The 20859-nt window shown below is 39.9% G+C and overlaps 1 protein-coding gene across 4 annotated transcripts in view; it reads right to left on the minus strand.

Annotated features, from left to right (window-relative positions):
- PRCP (prolylcarboxypeptidase) overlaps positions 1-20859 on the minus strand; it is a 75254-nt gene that overhangs the window by 52352 nt on the left and 2043 nt on the right. Inside the window, exon 1 of one of the 4 annotated variants that reach the window (XM_063671263.1) lies at positions 1998-2017. The exons of the other annotated variants lie outside the window; for them this stretch is intronic. The gene's annotated coding sequence lies outside the window, so the exon portion shown is untranslated. Of the gene's footprint in view, positions 1-1997; positions 2018-20859 lie in introns of those variants that run through there. 4 annotated transcript variants of the gene reach the window in all.

Below are 20859 nucleotides of genomic sequence, written 5' to 3' on the forward strand. Positions count from 1 at the left end.
GCTTCTTCCCCATTGTCATTATGATGTTAGCTGGTTATTTTGCTCATTAGTTGATGCAGTTTCTTCCTAGCATTGATGGTCTTTATAATTCAGCATGTTTTCACAGTGGCTGGTACCAGTTGTTCCTTTCCATGTTTAGTGCTTCCTTCAGGAACTCTTGTAGGGCAGGCCCGGTGGTGACAAAATCTCTCAGCATTTGCTTGTCTATAAAGGATTTTATTTCTCCTTCACTTACGAAGCTTAGTTTGGCTGGATATGAAATTCTGGGTTGAAAATTCTTAAGAAGGTTGAGTATTGGCCCCCACTCCTGTAGAGTTTCTGCCAAGAGATCTGCTGTTAGTCTGATGGGCTTCCCTTTGTGGGTTACCCAACCTTTCTCTCTGGTTGCCCTTAATATTTTTTCCTTCATTTCAACTTTGGTGAATCTGACAATTATGTGTCTTGGAGTTGCTCTTCTTGAGGAGTATCTTTGTGGTGTTCTCTGTATTTCCTGAATTTGAATGTTGGCCTGCCTTGCTAGGTTTGGGAAGTTCTCCTGGATAATATCCTGAAGAGTGTTTTCCAACTTCGTTCCATTCTCCCCGTCACTTTCAGGTACACCAATCAGACGTAGATTTGGTCTTTTCACATAGTCCCATATTTCTTGGAGGCTTTGTTTGTTTCTTTTTGCTCTTTTTTCTCTAAACTTCTCTTCTCACTTCATTTCATTCATTTGATCTTCAATCACTGATACCCTTTCTTCCACTTGATTGAATCAGCTGCTGAAGCTTGTGCATGCATCACGTAGTTCTCGTGCCACGGTTTTCAGCTCCATCATGTCATTTAAGGTCTTCTCTATGCTGTTTATTCTAGTTAGCCATTCGTTTAATCTTTTTTCCTGGTTGTTAGCTTCTTTGCAATGGGTTCGAACATCCTCCTTTAGCTCGGAGAAGTTTGTTATTGCCAATCATCTGAAGCCTTCTTCTCTCAACTCGTCAAAGTCATTCTCCATCCAACTTTGTTCCATTGCTGGTGAGGAGCTGCATTCCTTTGAAGGAGAAGAGGCGCTCTGATTTTTAGAATTTTCAGCTTTTCTGCTCTGGTTTCTCCCCATCTTTGTGGTTTTATCTACCTTTGGTCTTTGATGATGGTAACGTACAGATGGGGTTTTGGTGTAGATGTCCTTTCTGTTTGTTAGTTTTCCTTCTAACAGTCGGGATCCTCAGCTGCAGGTCTGTTGGAGTTTGCTGGAGGTCCATTCCAGACCCTGTTTGCCTGGGTATCACCAGTGGAGGCTGCAGAACAGCAAATATTGCAGAACGGCAAATGTTGCTGCCTGATCCTTCCTCTGGAAGCTTCGTCTCAGAGGGGCACCTGGTTGTATGAGATGTCAGTCAACCCCTACTGGTAAGTGTCTCCCAGTTAGGCTACTCAGGAATCAGGGACCCACTTAAGGGGGCAGTCTGTCCGTTCTCAGATCTCAAACTCCGGGCTGGGAGAACCACTGCTCTCTTCAAAGCTGTCAGACAAGGAACATTTAGGTCTGCAGAAGTTTCTGCTGCCTTTTGTTCAGCTATGCCCTGCCCCTAGAGGTGGAGTCTACAGAGGCAGGCAGGCCTCCTTGAGCTGCGGTGGGCTCCACCCAGTTCGAACTTCCCGGCCACTTTGTTTACCTACTCAAGCCTCAGCAATGGGGGACGCCCCTCCCCCAGGCTCGTTGCCGCCTTGCAGTTCGATCTCAGACTGCTGTGTTAGCAGGGAGTGAGGCTCTGTGGGTGTGGGACCCTCCGAGCCAGGCACGGGATATAATCTCCTGGTGTGCCATTTGCTAAGACCATTGGAAAAGCACAGTATTAGGGTGGGAGTGTCCCGATTTTCCAGGTACCGTCTGTCATGGCTTCCCTTGGCTAGGAAAGGGAATTCCCTGACCCCTTGCACTTCCCAGGTGAGGCAATGGCCCGCCCTGCTCCATGGGCTGCACCCACTGTCTGACAAGCTCCAGTGAATGAACCCAGTACCTCAGTTGGAAATGCAGAAATCACCCATCTTCTCCATCATTCACGCTGGGAGCTGTAGACTGGAGCTGTTCCTATTCGGCCATCTTGGAACCTCCTCACTTTGCTCATTTTAGTGTTTAGAAACACAGTCCAAATCAGAAAAGCTCAACAAGCCCTGCTATTATGAAAGAGCAAAAATATTGAGAAGGAAAACAAAATGGTGAATAAATAAAAGCCTAAGGAAAACTAGAGAGGAGGAAATGTGTGTTTTTCCCATCTGCCCTTATGGAGGCAAAAAAAAAAAAGTCCTCTGCAAGGAATGACTTAATTTTCAAGGGAAAACCTATAAACTGCTAAGCCACTGCCAAGTCCCTTCTCCCACAAACAGAATCATCTTCCTACAATAGGAAGTCATTTTCACCATGCAATTTTCCCTCCTCTAGACTTGCATGCTTTATGCCTCTCTTGCAACACTTTATACTCATAGTAAAAGCTTTTGCTTCCAGGTCTTACCTTTCCATTATGAGAGAAACATTCTTCTTTTTAAGGCCTTTGTGGTCTAGATCGGGGTTTTATAAAATGGAGGTTGTGATCCATTTGTAGGTTAGGAATTCATTTAGTGGGTCATAGTATTTTTCTTTAACAAAATTTCATGCTATTCAGCAACCAAGTTACAGAATTTGAAATTATTTCTATTCAGAAATCTTAAAAATCTAAGTGACCTGAACCATTATGCCCCGGTGAGTGTATTAATTCTCACTTAATGGCCGTGTGTGCTCTCTACTTGAGGGACAACCACCTGTTCAGTGTCATCTGAAGATGTAATTACAGTTCAGGCAGCCTCACAAAGTAGAGCACAGGTAACATCCAAATGCTACAGAGAGTAAGGACTAGGGCACCTGGGGGAAGGACAGCCCCTGCTGGGCTGAGTCAGCGGGGGAAGGTTTCTCTGAAGATGTGGGGTTTAAGCAGGGCCCTGTAAAGCCTGGATTGGACAAAAGGAGAGGAGAAAAAAAAACATGGTGCCAGCTGGCCTGGGCTGAAGCTAAAAGAACAGAGGGACTGAAGAGGGTATTATAATAAGTTAGCCTGGAATTATATGGTACAAACTGCTAACCCTGGGAAAGCAAAGAAGGGGCAGAAACTAGGATGGAATCTTGGAAAGGTCTTGGTGATTGACTGGATTTTGGTTTGGATGTGAAGGTGAGAGAACCAGAAAATTCCAAAGTTTTCTATCCCATGTGAACAGGAGAGTGCAACTGACCCTTGAACAAAAGGGTGATTAGGGGCACCGACCCACCCTCCGCAACCCACAAACAGTCAAAAATCTGCCTATAATCTTTGACTCCGAAAAATTTAATAGAACATACTATTAACCAGAAGCCTTACTGATAACATAAAGTCAATTAACACATATTTTGTATATGTATTACATTCTGTACTCCTACAATAAAATAAACTAGGTAAAAATGTTATTAAGTAAATCTTAAGGAAGAGAAAATATATTTATTATTCATTAAGTGAAAGCGGATCATCACAAAGGTCTTTACCCTCATCTTCACTTTGAGAAGGCTGAACAGGAGGAGGAGAAAGAGGAGGGGTTGGTCTTGCTGTCTCAGGGGTGGCAGAGGCAGAAGAAGTGGAGGAGGTGAAAGGGGAGACAGAAGAGATGTACTGAAAAAAAATGTGTATAAGTGGACATGTGCAGTACAAACCCATGTTGTTCCAGGGTCAACTGTAGTACCATTAACAGTAATGTGAAAAATTCAGAGAAGTTTTAAAAAGAAGTGTTATGTAATAACATTAACATTTGCTGTAGAAGTTAAACCTGTTTTGGACACCTGAGTTGCACTGAGATATCCATACTAGGGACACTAAGCAGTACAGGCAGAATCCCATTCTGTAGGCACTCACTACCTGGGAGGACCAAAGCTGATATTGAGCCAGTTCTTAAAATACTGAAATATTTCCATATGAGTTGGAGAAAAACTACCTGTCCCACACACACACACACACACTGCCCTACTGCCCCAGACCCCTTTTTAGATCTCCAGACCTAAAGAACCATGGAACTTCAAAAGGCCTCAACTCCATGACTAGCTTCTGTTCCCACTGGCCAGTGTCTATGCCATATTGGTAGTACAATACTGGCAGACTGTTGACAAAACCAAGTACTAATGGTAGAAGAATAACTTCAACTTGAGCCAGTTATTTTTCTGAAGAGCTGATGAAGGCACACACTGAGATACACTGATGGATGTAGTCCCAGCACTCAGGCTGCTCACAGTCCAAGAGGATACCAACATATAAATAAAGCAATGCGATCCAGAGTAGCAGCATCGAAGTAGCTATAAAGTGCAATAAGAGGCACAAAGAGGATAGTAGTCAGTTACCCAGCCCATGGGAGGGAGGCAAAGCAGTTCATAACAAGAGAAGATGATACAAGACCTGAGCAGTGAAAGATGAACAGCAGTTTGCTAGGGAGAGAAAGGAGGAAGACAAACCATTCCAAGCTGACAGACAGCAGCACTATGTAAGCCACAACCCAATATACTGTGTACAAAATAATGAGATGACGAATGTGTAATGTCTGGCACACAGTGTCAATAATAAATAACAATAAATAATAAATATTAGAGTTTTTCTGGCAGATTTATTTCTCTGATTATGTTTTTAAAGGTTGATCCTAAAATATATTTGCATTGTCTAAGCCTACACTAGCTAAGCAAGGGATGGGCATTCAAGATATCCTGGGAGGCAGAGGTCAGTCAGTTTGGAATTTAAAAATAAAGCATGTAAAAATAAATTCACAACATCAATTAGTGTTGACTGCACTTGTTAGATGTGTGTAAGCAAAGATGAGACTTGGTGCTGCTGCAGGCCTCTCAGATGCACAGATGAGTGTGACCCAAGGTTGCTTAATGAAATCACAGAAAGGTGATTGGTAAGTATAAATTCCCATCTCTTTCAAAGGGCTGTTGTTTTTTTAGAAATCAGACTACATAAAAAGGCAAACCAACAGCCTGTTTTTGTCTGCACTGGTCACTGTCATCTACAGCCAATTGTTCAAGAGGAAGGAACCACTCAACGCCAAGGAGAAGGGAGTCATCACCGCTGCTTTCCAAAACTGTTGTATGAGCTGCTCCCTCAAAGGAAGAGGCCATCAGTGCTCAGGAAGAGGCAGAGATTTCCGACAGTTTTAAAGGACCGTGTCTGCAGCATGACCCACAGTTCAAGCTGCATAAAAATATAAATTCACTGACAAATGATAACAAGTACTTCCTTACTTTCCTATCTGCTGAATCACAGCCATTGTTTGGGTTGTAGTTCCTGGTTTAAATTAGATTATTCAATCACAATGATGCTGGCCAAACATGCTGGTCATATGCCATCAGGAAAACTTATCAAAAATGTCATTTGTGCTGGGCACGGTGGCTCAGGCCTGTAATCCCAGAACTTTGGGAAGCTGAGGTAGGAGGATCACTTGACCCCAGGAATTCAAGACCAACCTGGGCAACCTGTAGAAACCCCATCTCTACAAAAAAATACAAAAATTAGCCAGGCATGATGGTCATACCTGTAGTCAAGCTGCTCAGGAAGCTGAGATGGGAGAATCAATTGAGCCCGGAATGTTGAGGCTGCACTGAGCCATGATCACACCACTGCACTCCCACCTGGGAGTGAGACCCTGTCTCAACAACAACTACAAAAAATCCAGTTGTGTCAAGTCTTAAACACATAAACACACATACTTTTGCACTAATAAAAATTAATCTGTACCAAGGCACCTTTTAAAATTCTTTTTTCCCTCCTTCTGAAGACCACAAATGTTCTGATGTAGTGGAAAGAGAAGGGAATTTGCAGACAGACCTGACTTTCAGTGCCATCTTGGCCATTTATTAGCTACTTAACCAAATTCATGGCTTTGGGCTTGTTTTCTCAAATGCAGAATGAAAAAAATAACACCTACCAGAGGAGTCTTGTAATGATTTAGTTGGATAACACATATGTGCAAGTGCCTAGCAGCAAAGGCCTGCAGGAAGTAAGGGCTTGATTTATTACTAATATATTTTGCAAGGTATTACTAGCACACACCTCCCAGCTCAAACAATGTATGTCATCAGTGCTCAATATTGTCATGTGAAAGAAAAAATATGATATAAAACTTCAGCAATTTGTTCTGAGTGGTCACTTAAGAAACCAAGACTTACAAAGTGAAATTACTTTTTTAATGGCAGCTATCTTGGAACAGATAACAGAAACAGGGTAGTGTCTTGGTGACAGTAAGAACCTCTTATACACCAAATATGATGTGGCCTGGTATATGACATGTTTTTCTTTTTCCTTTCTGTTCAGTTATAGTCACCAATGCTGTGACATGTGTAATATATATTTAATATACATTCCTCATTGTATAAATAACTGAGCTATGAGGAATGGTACATATTGCAGAAATACAACATGAGTGCTTTGGATATTTTATTTTTTAAATAATCTGTGACATCACTTTCATTGTTCCATATGCTGAAGATTATAAATCCACATCTCAAGGGACTATTTATTTCCCCTTAGATGGCAGAATAATACAACTACAATCATGGTCCAAACAGCCAGGCTTCTCATAAATGTGGTTAAGGAGACTAGCTTAAATTTTCAGTCTAATATCCTTTTAAATTATACACTTTATTAAATAGAAGAATGTATTTTTATTCTAAACAACATGTTAAAAATAAGACCAGTCTCCAGGCTTTTAAAGAAAACAAAATACTTAGGTACAGTTAACTAGATTTGACTCCCTAGTCTAAGAGCTGGTAGACTTTCAAAAGCAGAATGCAAGAGAGGGACATGCAAGGACCTTCCACTCTTCCAAGAGTGAAAGATGAATACATGGCAGTGACTGGTACATGCAGCATGGATTAGAGACTTTTACACAAACTCTATAACTTATTCCAAGCCAAATTTTATACACAAGCTGTTGGGAAAGCTTAAAATGGATAATTTGCTCATGGACTGAGCACCAATCTTCAGGAGACAGAGTTCTATAGTAGTGACTTCACTCCTGCCTCACCAAAGATGTATCCTCCTTCATTCCCTTGGATAGGACCTTTTTGTGATAGTCAATGGAGGTCTCTTAACATCCTTCACTCAATGAATTTATAGAGCTATCCAAAATAACTCATAGTGTTATTTTAGAAGTTTTCATAGTCCCCTTATGATGCTAACATAGTTCCCATTAATTTAAAGCTCTTCTTTCTGTAACACAAAGTCAAAGTCAGAAGAAAGTTCTGTATAATTGAAATCTCCATTATATTTTTGCTGTCCAAAATTACCCAACCTGGTGTTAGGAGAATTAAAATTCTGCTTATTCTTCAACTTTATTACTGTCTAATATGGGTTAATATCTCTAAATCAGCCATGAACTACCTGAATTTTTTTAATTCTTAAATTTTTTGACAGGGTCTTGTTCTGTCGCCCATGCTGGAGTACAGTGGTGCAATCATACCTCACTGCAGCCTTGACCTCCTAGGCTCAAGTGATCCTCCTGCCTCAGCCTCCCAAGTAGCTGAGACCACAGGTGCACACCACCATGCCTGACTAATTTTTCCATTTTTTTAAAAGACAGGGTCTTGCTTTCTTGCTCATGCTAGCCTCAAACGCCTGGTCTCAAGTGATCCTCCTACCTCAGCTTCTCAAAGTGCTGGAATTATAGGTGTGAACCACCACGCTTGGTTGAACTACATGAATTAAATATAAGCCATGAATTGTAAAACCTTCTGTCTATTTCTGAAATATAGAGGCAACATGGTACAAGGGCTGTGATGTTGACAGAGCCAGGTTTAAATCCTGGCTCTATCACTTATCAGTTGTGCAATCATACATAAATCACTTCAGTCTCTGAGCCCTTTTTCCTCTATAAAATTGTAGTAACTCCCTACAGGGTAAAATATAAATATGCATTTATTCAGTGCCGTCACAAGATGAATACAAAACAACCATACTCTGATCAACTGTGTTCTGTCCCACACCATCTCAACACCAAGCTATGCTCTTAAAGTCAATGAAAGCTACAGAGAAGGAATATCCACACCGTGTGTATGTAAATGGAAATAATGACAATACTGACCTCACAGTGTTGGAAGCCCACCTCCAAGGTCATCATCTTTGATCCCCCCCATCTCAGTCTTACTGACCTCTTTTCAGTTCCTCCAACACAGCCTGGTCCTTCCTACCTTAGGATCTTGTACGTGATATACCTTCTACCTTGACAGAAATCTTTATCATCTCCCTTCTTCTAGTTCACCCCTAATCATCTTTCTGGTCTCTCCTTTAACATCATTGCCATCAATAGGATTCCCTAATACTCCAGACTTAGGACCCCGTTATAGACATCTCATACTTCCTTAAAGCATAAATCACACCTATAATTACTTGTGACTATCTTCTTTCTCACTAAACTGTAAGCTGCATGAGGCCTATGTTTGCTTTCCATTTATCCCTAGCTATTAACTCGGAGTATGGCACAAAGGAAGAGTTCAACAAATATTTTTAAATGAATGTATGACTGTGCTGTTTTACTGTGTAACTGTTAGATATTATATCAACTATCATAGAGTGATACTTCATTGTTATCTGTTGAGACTCAGAAAACAATACCCCAAAGTATTGATATTATGTCAACTATCATAGAGTGATACTTATTGTTATCAAAGTATTGTTCCTCGGGAGTACTTTGAACTGAAGAACACTGGAAGAGTCTCAGAAGCAAAGTCTCTTTCTGACCTCTTCTGTCTTTCTCTCTCGTGCTCCTCTCTCTCTCCCAAGGCAGGTCATAGAAACCAGGACCCTTCTTCCCAAAAGCCAGCCATGAAGCCTAGAAATATTAAATCTAACCTTCCCCTTCCTTTCTGTGTAGGAACTGGCTAGAAAGAAATTCTCTGACCTACTTTGTCTCATAGCTGATCTTAAGACCTTCATTCCAAAAGGGGTCTGACACTATATCCAGGAGGAAAGAATGCCACACAGAGAGACCAAGAAGAATCAGAACAGACAGACCTTGCTGAGTTTCCCCATTCAGACTATTACCACTAGGATCATTCCCTTTTTGTTCCATCACATTTCTACAGGACTGTCCATTCTTCATCAAACGTAAGCCTAAAAATGAAGAGTTTCCCCTGAGTTTTTTGGGTCTTCATTTCTGAAGACTCCCATGTCACATAAAACTGTGCTTAAATACACTTGTTATGCTTTTTGCTTGTTAACCTGTATTTTATTATAGGAGCATTGACCACGACCCTTATGATAGGTGAGAAAAAGTATCGCACCTTTCTGCCCATACATATCATACAACCAAATTGCAGGGCTGCTCAGAGAAAGCTTCTAAAGAAATCTGACTTTAACAAATTTGTTTTCTCCTAACCTGTGTGGGCAACCTGTACAATATGAGCAGCAGGAAAGACAGCATCGTGGGCTTAAGAGAGACACAGTTGCTGCTTCTCTCCAGCCGCAGCACCACAGGGCAACCTGAACTAACATGTATGCCATAGAAAGTAAGGATTTACAAATATACACAGTTAACTGGCTTCCATTTGCAAATGAAAAACCGAAATCATAAAAAGCTTAAAACCGAAATCATAAAAAACCGAAATCATAAACACTCTAATAATAAATACAGGTGGTACACAATTACCACAGAAGTAGCGTGGAAGGAGACATTCTTTTTGTTGTGTTCATTCTCCATCCCAGCCCTCGCCCATACACAAAAAAAAAAAAAAAGAAGAAATGCAGCATTCCCTCCCTTAATCCTTTCTCTGTAGATATGTTGGTAGAAGGAAAAGCACAAACTTCTAGCCACAGCTTCCAGACCACCAAAATAAGAAAATTAAAACAGGTAGGTCTGTCTTTATCTGACATTCTATTGTGCTCTCCAAAGGATGTGAGACAGCTAGGATCCAAGTTTCCTTACCCTTCCCCTCCTCCATATACACACACCTTCCTTACCTCAGTGTGTAGAAAAATGGGAGAGAAGGAGGGGGAAAGATAGAGATTCATCAGATTTGTGAAAACAATACTCTAGGAAAAAAAATGTCACATGTGCTATGGAGGAGTATGGATGTTTACAAGACAAGATTCCTGCTTTAAATGTAGAATAAGAGAGGAGTATAAAAGATTATATATAACACAAGGCTAGAATAAGACATGTGCCATAAAAATACAAAAAAAGATTTGACCAATCACACACTGTCCAGGAGATTTAAAAATGGGCTGGGTGCAGTGGCTCCCACCTGTAATCCCAACACTTTGTGAGGTAAAGGTGGAAAGATCACTTGAGGCCCGAAGTTCAAGACCAGCCTGGGCAACATAGCAAGACCCCATTTCTTTTTTTTAAAAAAATAGCTAGGCATGGTGGCACATGACTTTAGTCTCAGCTACTCAAGAGCCTGAGGCAGGAAGTTCACCTGAGCCCAGGAGTTTGAGGCCAAGTCTGCAGTAAGCTATGATCACAGCACTGCACTCCAGCCTGGGTGACAGAGCAAGACTCTGTCTCAAAAAAAACCAACAAAATAAAAAAGAGGAAGAAGAAGGAGAAGGAGGAGGGATGGAGGAAGGAGAGGGAGGAAGAGAAAGAAAGAAGAGGAAGAGGAAGTGAGAAAAAGGAGAAGAAGGATAGCTCCTGGAGGAGGCAGAGGCAGAAGCAGCAGAGGAAGCTGCAGAAGCAGCAGCAGAAGACGCAGCAGCAGGAGCAGCAGAAGCAGAAGAAAAAAACAGCTCCTGGAGGAGGCAGTGTTAGAGGTAGGGGTTAAAAAATGGAATGGGATTGATAAAAGAGGTAAGGCTCATAGGAGAGAGATTCCAGGCAAAGGGAACAATGTGGATTAACGCACAGACAGGAAAGGAATGGGCATATGTGGTGAATAGATAAGCAAAATGGAAAGGCAGTTAGGACCATAGATTGAAAGGCCTTAAATGCTACAGGATTTTGTTCTTAATAAAGCAAACAATAAAGAGTTGTTGCAGTTTCTGAAAAGAATAGTGATTCAACTGGAGGAGAAGTGATTTATGTGACAACCCATGGGAGCTGTACTGGAGGGGGAACTGCAGGAAGCTAGGAGGACCAACTGGTTTACTCTTCTAGTAGTCAGGGGAGGTGGTAATAGGGGTTGCAACAAGGGGCTGTAATCACTCCATTGCATGCAATTCTCACTACCCAGGCCTCTCTCACTTTGTTGTTCTCACTTGGCAAAAGTGCAATTCACCAACTCCACCACCATACCCAAGAAACTGAATGTAGCTAGAGAAACATACAACCACACCAAATGGCCTTACAAAGTTACAAAAGCTGCCCTGCAATCAAACCGTATGCCCCTAGTGCATTTACTTTCCTTCTCGGCTAGAGGAGCATTTCTGTTCTCTCCCTTTCTCATCCTCGGCTGATGACCTTCCATCTTATCCTCCTGGGAAAAGAGAAGCATTCTGAAAAACAGCACACAAGCTCTCACTACTATACTACCTTCTTACCTTCATCTGTGCCTATATGATGTGCCTAATCCAGTTTGACTATGGTCAAACTGTTCATGCTCTTGTTTTTCACTAGATCCCATTTCCTCTTGCCTAAGATATCCCACTAGCAATTCTATCTCTCTCTTGTTCTGTCACTTTTTCACTCTCTCGGCTCATTTCCCTTAGCATACGTTCCATTATTTCTCCCATCATAAAAATGGCAACCCTCTTCCCCTCCATCTACCACACCATATTTCTGCTCCCCTTCACAGCAAAATTCCTCAGAAGATTACCACGCTCGTGGTCTCGATTCAGCTTCTCCCATTCTCTCTTGCATCCACTCCAGTGAGGCTTTCGCCTCCACCCACCCTCCAAGGAAATTGCTGTCAAGGTCACCATAACCTCCACATTGCTAAATCAAGTGGCCAATTCCCAGTCATTTATTTAGGCACTATTGGTTACCCTCTTATTGAAATGCTTTCTTCATTAAGTAATCAGGGTATCACAGCCTCCTGGTTTTCCTCCTCCAACTGTTCCTTCTCAGTCTCCTTAACTGGTTCCCCATTTCTCTGACTTCTAAATATGCAGTGTTGAGAAGATAATCTTTAAAAGAAAAGACCATCTTCACTAACTCCTTTGTTGCTCTCTTCCAATCTCATGGTTTTACATATCATCTGTATACTGACAGCTTCAAATTTGTATTACTTGTCCCACCTTTCTTTTAAATTCTTGATACAATACCATTTCTGAAACCAAGTTCCTCTTCTCCTTCCTTCCCCAAACCTACTCCTTCTGCAGTTTTCCCCATCTTGGTAAATGACAACTCCAACCTTCTAACTGCTCAGGCCAAAAACCTTGGAGTCATCTTCAACTCTTTATCTCACACCCTACATCTAATTCATCAAGTATACCTCTCAGCTACACCTTCAAAAATATCCAGAATCTGAGCACTTCTCAGCCTCCACCACTACCACAGTAATCCAAGCCACCATCGTCTCTAATCTGAACTTTTGCAACAACCTGGTCTTTCTGTTTTCCTCCTTTCCCCTGCATAGTCTATTCTCAACACAATAGCCAAAGTGTTTCTTAAGATTTATTAATCAGAGTATGTCATTCTTCTGCCCTTAAAGCTCCAAAGGCTTCTCATCTCATTCTGATTTACGGCCAAATTCCTTTCAATGGCCCAGATGTCCCCGCATTATCTGGCTCCCTGAACCTCCTTTCTGTCCTCCTCTCATTACTCTCTCCCTTGGGCATGTCTCTCCAGACATACCATCCTCCCTACAGTTCCTCCCACTGGGCGCACACCTACCTCAGGGTTTTTGCACTTGACCTTCCCTGCCTAGACATTCCCTGTGCCTAGAATGTTTTTCCCCATGCCTAGACTGCTCTTTCCCCAGTGCCTCGAATATAGCAGGCACCTAATAAAAAATTAGGTAAATGAATTTAGACACAAATTGAACATTCATTTTCTATTTTGCTTTTTTCATTTATTATTAATGCATAAACATTTTATCAGATTGTCAGAATACTTTAAGACCATAATTTTTTGGGCTAACAACATTCCATTTTATAGACCTACCACAAGTTATTTACACTTTGGGACTGAAAAAACAGGATATTTACAAATGGGATATTTTGGACGTTTCTTCCTTTGATATTTCTGAACTTCACTTCACTTTTAGAAGTGAATCTACTAGTGAGGATATGTACCTCACAGGATTGTTGTAAAGGCTGAATAGGAACTAATAAGTGGACACAGAGACATCAGTTTTGTTACTACTGCTTAGATTACACAGGCATCATGATGTCAATAAAAGATCATAGATCCTGAAACAGATAAAAACGTGACTCACAATATTGTCCTTTAATAGCTTAAGACATTTAACCTCTATGAGCTTCAATTAAACCATCTATTTCAAAAAGTGATTATATTAATAATAATTAAAAAGATATGTAAAAGAGTTTAGCATAATATTGAGCTCAGAGTATATAATCAATAAATGTTCATTCATTCACTTCTCATAAACAATACCTAGGGTTTTTTAAATTGTGAACCAGAAAGAAAAAAATATTTTTATAAATTATCCCATTACATACATATTGTTAAACAGATAATAAAAATTTTCAATACAGAATTAGTCTTTTTAATTAACAATTACTCAACACTTAACCAAAGCACACTTAAGATTACAAAAAACCTATATATCAATTTTGTTTCTTTTATTATAATAAAGATAGGCAAAACAATTATTTTTAATTAGTGAATGATGGTATCAATAAATAAGTTCCTTTTTATCATGTGCTTTAATGTACATACACAACAGGTCAGTAAACTATTACAATGATGACAAGTGAAGCAAGAATACATTTTAAAAATTCACCTCACTTCAGGGCTATTTCTTGAAGCAATCTGTGTTGGAGTCAGATGAATGCCAAGACATAAAATTTTCAGTGTTTTCCATGTTGTTTAGATATAAGTTTGAGTATACGCAATTGGAATGGTCAACAAGTACAATTTGAACTCCTTCAGGATATAGTCATCTCTGCCTGGCCAAGACCTAGCCCAGGGCCTGACATATGAAAGACACCGGATCAGCACTGAGTAGGTAGGTAGGTGGGTGGGTAAGTGACTGAGTATGGTAGTCATTAGTGCTGTCTCTCATCTAGGCACTACAAAGCCAATACTTTTTGTCTTCCTACCCTTGAGTGGGTACAGTCATTTAACCAGTTCTAGCCAAGGAATTGTGAGAAGAAGTGACATAAGTAATTTCCATTTTGGAGCATTTATATGAGATCTTCCATGTTCTTTTTCCACTGCTAAGTGTTCATGAAAGCATATGCTAAAAAGGAAACCCTGATCAGCCACTTAGTCTCTGAGTGAAAGCAGGAGCACAGCCCCCTGCTCATCCAATTGGAAGTTTATGACAGTAAGGGTCATACATTTTGTTAGGTTAAGTGACCGAAATTCATAAATTTTACCATAGCAGCAAAACCTAACCTATCCTGGATAATACAAGCAAGATAACGACATTCATTTCAGAACTAGAAATTCATCAGAGTTTAATTTCAGAAAAACAAAATGGTACAGATAAGCAGTATAGCTCAGTATAATAATTTAACCTCTCTATATGATAGCTCTCTTGCTCACCGAGTCTGATGGCTCCTGCCTGTAATCCTAGCACTTTGGGAGACCAAGGTAAGAGGATTGCTTGAGGACAAGAGTTCAAGACCAGCCTGGGCAACATAACGAGATCCCATCTCTACAAAAAGATTAAAAAATTAGCCAGGCATTGTAGTGTACACCTGTAGTCCCAGCTACCCGGGATGCTGAGGTGGGAGGATCACTTGAGCCCAGAGGTTCAAGGCTGTAGTGAGCTATGATCACATGGCTGCACTCCAGCCTGAGTGACAGAGCAAGATCCTGTCTAAAAACAAACAAACAAAAAGGATAGTTCTCTTGCCTACAAAATGGAATAATAGCATCTACCTCACAGAACAGTAATAGGGATTAAATAAGTGAATGTCTATTAAGTACTTAGGGTAATATTTAGGGTATTTAAAGCTTTCAATAAATGGTAGTAAATTACTATCATTAATAATGCATTAGACACATTTACACTACATATGTAATTTTACTTTCATCTCTTGTTCCTTATTCATTTTAATTTATGGTCAATTTTTTCAATTCATAATATCTTTATTAAGAAGTACCATATCCTGTCAGAACCACATAAAAAAATAAAAAGAAGTACCATCCAAGGCACTAGGAATGAAGACAAATAAGATCTACCATCAAGGTATTCTCCTTACCTATGATTCTCCTTTCTTCTCCAATAGACCCACAACCAAGCAAACTTTAAAATCATAAAACACAATGTTTTATTATAATATAGATCAACTATGCAATATTATAAATAGTGTATCAATTGAAGAGGTGATTACTTTTTAATTTAAAAACACTTTATATGTTATGGGTCTGTGTCTTATTCAAAGTCAAGATAGTAAAGTTGTTTAGGTCCAATTCACCAAAGGCAATTAATGTTATGGCAAAAAACAAAACTTGTACCCACATTTCCACTGTTCCTAATGCAGTGCCCTATAAACAGGAGGCACTCAGTGAACAGAATTATAGGTATATCAGAGATCAGCAGATCCAATCCATTTATCTTACAAATTAGTACAATGAGATCTAGAGGGTTAGGCAACTTGCCCAAGAGTATGATGTGAGTTAGTGGCAGGGCTGATCCTAGAACCCAAACTTTGAAAATGTTTTAAAAGTCTAAATTCTCTAAAGCACAAAGTTCCTGCAATATGCTGACAGAGGAATATAAACAAGACAGTGAAAAACCTAAAGTTAATTTTTATTGAAATTAGATTTTAGAATTAGCTAGCAAGAAATTTAAAACTCAGCTATCAGAAAGACAGTGTTAGATTTACTATTGTTATCAAGAGAAGAAGGTACTTCCAAAAACCTAAAAGGGTAAATTCATTACCATATTTCCCCCCAACACTTTATCAACACTTAGCATAGAAAGAAAAATAGAAATAGTTTCATATGCTTCTTTTTATGTACAGAATCTTGTGTGAAAATAATGATTTTAAGCAAGAAAAAAGGTTAATTCCTAGGCCACAAGACTATTAAAGTATTGATTATTTTAATCCTACTGATTTTAAAAAAGTGAAGGGGTTAATTAAAGCCATGCACATTAGGAAACTGCAAGATAAAAATAATGTTTATCATTTATTGTTTACTAAGTGTTATGCACTGCGCTAAATATGCACTTTACACATACCACCTCTTTTTACAACAAACTTATGGGATAGGTAATATAATTATCTCCATTTTGCTGATTATGAAAATAGGGGCTGCCTCTGAGTAACTTACTCAGGTAGTGGCAGAAACAGAACTTGTTCTCAAACCTGTTTGCCTCTAAATGATATGCTTTGGGTTTTGTTGTAGTTGTTTTTTATTTTTTTGTACAGACAGGGTCTCACTATGTTGCCCAACCTGGTCTCTAGCTCCTGGCCTCAAGTGATCCTCCTAGCCTCTCAAAATGCTAGGATTACAGGTGTGAGCCACCACACCCAGCACCAAAAGCTGTGCTTTTAACCACCCTCCTGTTCAAGCTGTATCAAGTTTCTGACCCTCTATAATTTAGATCAAGTTCAATCCATTCTATCTAAGGAGAAGGCTACATGATCTCTAAGGCCCCTTGTAAAAATGATTCTGTGTCACCAAACACATAAATCAGTTCTGAATTCACACAATATTTCTGACAGGACACTCCAGGCCTAAGGGGAAGGCCATCAATAGATGAACAGATAAGAAGAGGAGAAAGGGGAAGAAAAATTTAAACGAGGAGGAGAAAGATCTTTATCAACTTGCCCTACAAGGTGCCTAACATAGCTAGACATAACATTTTACTAGACATCAGGGCCACTGTGACAAAAGTGGGAAAGGGGAACCTAGAACAGGAATTGAAAGCGGAACTATAAAGGATGTACATAAATTTAAATAGCTTAGCCCACTGATGTGATCCCCTCACAGCAGATGAGGAAGGAGCTGCAGGAGTCAGTGACCATGAGCTCAATGCTGGGCCACAACACAGACTTCTACCAGAAACAATGATCAGCAGTTAAATAGGAATAGCTGCGTACTAAATTTTCAGAAGAGGCATTACCACTATTGTCATGCATTTGGATGAGAGTGAATTTTCCGGACAGAGTTGTGAAGGAACTAGCACTTGTTCCATTAAGTTGTTTAAATTCCTACCATGTTCTATGCACCATCCATGTGGCTTTCATTTGTTACCATACTGAACTCTGACAACAACCTTGGTGGATGTGATGATTAATTTTATATGCCAACTTTATAGGCCATGGTGCCCGGCTATTTGGTCAAATATCATTCTAGATGTTTTTGTGAAGGTATTTTTTGGATGAGATTAACATTTAAATCAGCAGACTTTAAATCAGTGGACTTTACCCTCCATAATTTGGGTGGGCCTTATCTAATCAGTTTAAGGCCTTAATAGAACAAAGTTTGACTTCCCCTCACTTTGGGAGGCCGAGGCGGGTGGATCACTTGAGGTCAGGAATTCAAGACCAGCCTGGCCAACATGGTAAAACCCTGTCTGTATTTTTAAAACTGCAAAAATTAGCCAGGCGTGGTGGCGGGCACCTGTAATCCTAGCTACTCGGCAGGCTAAGGCAGGGGAATCACTTGAACCTGGGAGGCAGAGGTTGCAGTGAGCCAAGATCTCGCCACTGCACCCCAGCCTGGGCAACAGAGCGAGACTCCAACTCAAAAAAAAAAAAAAAAAAAAAAAAAGACTGACTTCCCCTAAGCAAGAAGAAATTCTGCCAGCAGAATGCCTGTGCATCCAAACTGCAACTCTTCCCTGGGTTTCCAGCCTCCAACCTACCCTGAAGATTTTGGACTTACTAAGCCTCCACAATTGAATGAGCCAATTCCTTAATAAAAATCTCTCTTGTAGAGAGAGAAACACACAGACGCACACCCTAATACAATAGATATTGCTCCCAATTTTACCACTGAGAAAAATGATGGCCTGACAGGACCGATTCTCCCTCTTCACTATAACACACACTAAAATGTGTGATTCAGGACTCACATTCTAGCCTGAGGGGCTCAGGTGGGAGGTACAAGGTAATAAGCATGCAACATTGTAACCACAAGCCACACATTCCAGAGAGCCCTTTATGATACTGATACCACACATACTACACATGTACCCAGAGCCTCGATGTGCCCAAGTGATGTACTATCCTTTCTCTGGTCTCCTAATTCAGTTATTTCAGGTAAAAGAAATCAAATATTCCTACCTAAATCAATATTTGAAGACTTTGAAAAAGGTGGAAAAAATAATTAGTAAAGAATTAAAGTAAAAGATAAAAAGAAAAATAAAAAACGATTTGTGACAATTAAATGATGGTAGCCTTTGTTATGTTTACGTTCTTTTTGGATAATCATGCATTCACTCTCTCAACAACTTTTATTTTGTGCTTTATACTTTTTCATAGGCTTTTCTAGGTATTGCAGAGTGCTAACTAGCTGGAGGGACACATACAATATAGTAAATGTGCAGGATGAAAAAAGACCAACTAAATTGCCTTAAAGAAGTCAAAGATTCACAGAAGAGGTGAGACATTTCTGCTGGAATAGAAGTATGAGTTTAAATAGTGGAGAAGGGGGATGGTATTCCAGACAGAATTTCTGACAAAGTAAAAGTCACTTGAGTCTGTTAGGTTGCTAAAAGTGGGACCTGGGATGGGGGATTATGGCAGAATATAAAGTTGGAACGACTAGCTAGGGTTACATAGTAAGGAACAATGGATTCCCATGCCAAGGTGTTTGGCCTTTATCCTGCAATCAGAGTTATGAAGAATTTCTAAGCAGGGGAGGGATAAGGCCATGGGCTAAGCCTTTTTAGAGAACACTCCATAAAACCACAACCTTTATATACATAGAAGGACAGCTGGGTCCAGCTTGGTCACTGGGGCAGATATAACCACAGGTAAATCATTATAAAGTTTAATAAAAATTAAACCTTGAATAAAAACTAAGCCTTACATTTTAATAATAAGTTTATTATTAGAAGGCACTGAAGTATTTCATGTGCTCTAACTAAAAAAATTAAAGTTGAGTTTACACATAGTCCCAACTAAAAATCAGAATTTGGCAACCAGTATAATTCAGAAATTATTCAGAAATTCAGAATTTGGTTCAGAAATTGGCAACTAGTATAATGGTTCAGAAATTGGCAACTAGTATAATTATAATTATGCAATAAATACATATGTAAAAGTTTTCCTCAGAAAATGAAATAAAACTCAATTGGAATTGACAGAAGAAAAATTATTATTATGGTAATAAATACATACGTGGAATCTGGATCCTAAAATATAAATTAAATATAAGCCAGTGGACAAAATGTGGCTGAGTAAAGCTGGACTTTGCATATCACCAAAAATGGAAAAAGAAACAGTGTTGAATTATATTTCTAAGGAGTGCAGTGGCCAAGAAAGGAATCTACAATAAAGGAACATAAATTAGGAACTAAGGTACTAACAAATCATTTGTTCCCTTCCACCCTTTCATTCTTTCACTCTCTTCTTTTCTGCAGATAGTTCTCTTTTTCATCAATCCCAATGGGATTTTAGAGATCTTCCATTCCAATAGTCCTCCCCGTTTTACTTTAGCAGTTGAGTTCTGCAAATGGTTGTATATAAAATCCCAGCATATAAAACAGACAAAAGCTGAAAGAGATCCAAGAGAGGGTACTATAGCACCTAATTTGGCCTCCAATTCAGTCTTCATCCACTTTCCCTCTGAAACAGCTCCCCAAAGAGCCCTTAATTTTCCTCAGTAAAGTGTAAAACACATTGGTCCTTGTCCCAACCCTCCTAATTTACAAATGAGGGAATTATGCCCTAGAGAATTAATTTAAGGGAGTTGCCTGAGAAAAAAGACTATTTCCTGATACCCCTGCTAAAATTAAAATGTTTTCTCTTCCTCATAAACTTGAACTCAAATGTCTGGGTTAAAAATTGTTTCTTGGCTGGATGCAGTGGCACACGCCTGCAATCCCAGCCCTTTGGGAGGCCAAGGCAGGGGCATCGCTTGAGCCCAGGAGTTCAAGACCAGCCTAGGCAACATGACAAATCCCATCTCTATTTTTAAAAATAAAAAATTTTTAAAATCATTTCTAAGTTATTCTGGAAATGTATGACATCCTTCTACCACAAATTCCCACTTAAAATTCACACAACGGCTGGGCTCAGTGGCTCACGCCTGTAATCCCAACACTTTGGGAGGCTGATGCAGGATTATTGAGCCCACAAGTTCAAGACTAGCCTGGGCAACATAGTGAGCCTTGTCTCTACACAATCAACAACAACAAAATTTCACATAGGTCTATAACCACATATTATATGAGTGCCTACTTGACGCCAGATACTCTGCTAAGAACACGTTATCTGCTCTCATTTAACCGTCACCACAAACCCCAAGAGATCAAGGAACTAGGCTCACAGAAGTACTGTAACCTGCCCAAGGTCACAGAGCTAGCAGGGTGGAATCCAGTTCTATCTGACTCCTAAAGCCAAGCTTCAGACCCTTGCATACTTTCTAATCCCAACCTTTTCCAAATCTTTTCCTATTTTTACACAGGCTTTCAGAAATGCTGAACTGTAAGGATTCCTTGTCATTTCACAGAGGATGTACTTTTCCATCAAGACCTGTGGGGGGAATGCCTCATGCTGCAGCCAAGCGCAAAGGCATCAAGCCTAAAAACCTCTAATTTGACGTTACAGACCATAGAAAGGCTAATCCCCACCCCCACCACAAACTCCTACAACT

This window comes from Pongo pygmaeus, chromosome 9 (genome assembly GCF_028885625.2).
Source record: "Pongo pygmaeus isolate AG05252 chromosome 9, NHGRI_mPonPyg2-v2.0_pri, whole genome shotgun sequence".
In the NCBI taxonomy this organism is placed as follows: domain Eukaryota; kingdom Metazoa; phylum Chordata; class Mammalia; order Primates; family Hominidae; genus Pongo; species Pongo pygmaeus.